Raw genomic sequence first — 1,402 nt, 5'->3', positions numbered from 1 at the left:
GTGCGATAATTTATTATGCCCCAATAGAACACCAATACAGTCACAAACCTTCTTTTGGATGCCAGGAAACATTCCCATTCTTTAGAAGTGAGTGATCTTGTTTGGATCTAAGATGGGAAAAGGTCATTGGGCGCAGAGTAGGTAATCAATAATTATTTTGGTAAATGGCAAATATCAGAAGAAATAAATCGTGATATGCTGAGCATGTCTGTTATATTTCAGCCTCTCAAAAAATATCCTCACTTTCAACAAGCACTTTTGGTGTCATCTGTGTTCTTTCCCCGTGATGAAAGAAAACTCAGCTGTTCAGTATTTTTTCCTGGAAGGTCATGTTCCTCTGCCTTAAGAGATTGCTGTGCAATTGCTGTAAAATAAACCAGTGAGAGAAGAACATAGCACTAAGTCCTTTTTGGAATTGATCATATTTTATTATTAAACATCATCAGTGAAAATACCACAAAGAACAAACTCGCTGCCACTGAGTTGAGGCTGACTCATAGGAAGTCCTGTGGGTTTCCCAGACTGACTGTTCACAGCCGCTGTGTCTGGTTCTGAACTGCTGATAATGTGCTCTTGGTCCAACACATCCCCACCACATCCCCAGCACTCTTCAGTGACAATAACATACCCTAAATGAGGCCCACATGTCTCCACGATTTCCTCTTTTCTCCGAATGTCAATGGAAAAAGAAATGGAACATTCATCAATTCCTTAATTGCTGTTTTGACCATTGGTGGGCAGCAACTGTTCGTTCAGATGTCCTTGTCAAGTCGGGAAGAATCTCCCTTACAGCTCTGCTTTTCTACTCATTCCTGCCTTGATCCTGCTGATTGCTGGTTATGTTCTGCGAAGCCAAACCTGACCGATTACCAACGAATACTGCTGTAGCTGCGCCTCTCCACGCCGCCAGATCAGGTCCCTGGAACGCAGGCTGGCTGGCCTTCGGTTCTTCGGTATCACCAGGAGAGGACTTGTTGCTTCATTAATGTGGCTGGCAGTGACCCTACTAAGGAGCACCTACCATGAATGTGCTGGAGTGAGTTTACATCTGTGGAGCATTACCAGGTCTTTGACAACATCAGTGGCAGTGAACGAGAAGAGATCTGGCTGGGTTTCCCTGTTGCAAATCAGCTCCCTCTGAGGTGGCCCAAGTAAGAGATGAAGTAGCTCTTCTGCACAGATTCCATTCTCAAATGCTGGGCTGGATTTTGATAACCTTGGCGATCACGGCTGTCCTGATGTCCTCCTGCGTGGCGAGGTGTTGCTCCGCGCTCCTCTCTGCAGCATCACTACTGGACCACTCACCTGCACGAGAGGGAGCTCTTCCAACAAGCCGCAGAGCAGCACTCGAGTATACTTATCAGGCGGCGCATAAAGAAACTCTTCCGCTTCATTCCGGGGG

At 46.1% G+C, this 1,402-nt stretch overlaps 1 pseudogene; it reads left to right on the top strand.

The window, feature by feature from the left end:
- Window positions 1–633: 633 nt before the first annotated feature.
- LOC101650273 overlaps window positions 634–1,402 on the top strand; it is a 1,041-nt pseudogene continuing 272 nt past the window's right edge.

This window comes from Echinops telfairi, unplaced genomic scaffold, assembly GCF_000313985.2.
Source record: "Echinops telfairi isolate 266 unplaced genomic scaffold, ASM31398v2 ScPeMD7_3533;HRSCAF=4204_1, whole genome shotgun sequence".
NCBI lineage: Eukaryota > Metazoa > Chordata > Mammalia > Afrosoricida > Tenrecidae > Echinops > Echinops telfairi.
Note: the sequence above shows the minus strand (reverse complement) of the source record. Positions and strands in the feature narration are given on the sequence as shown.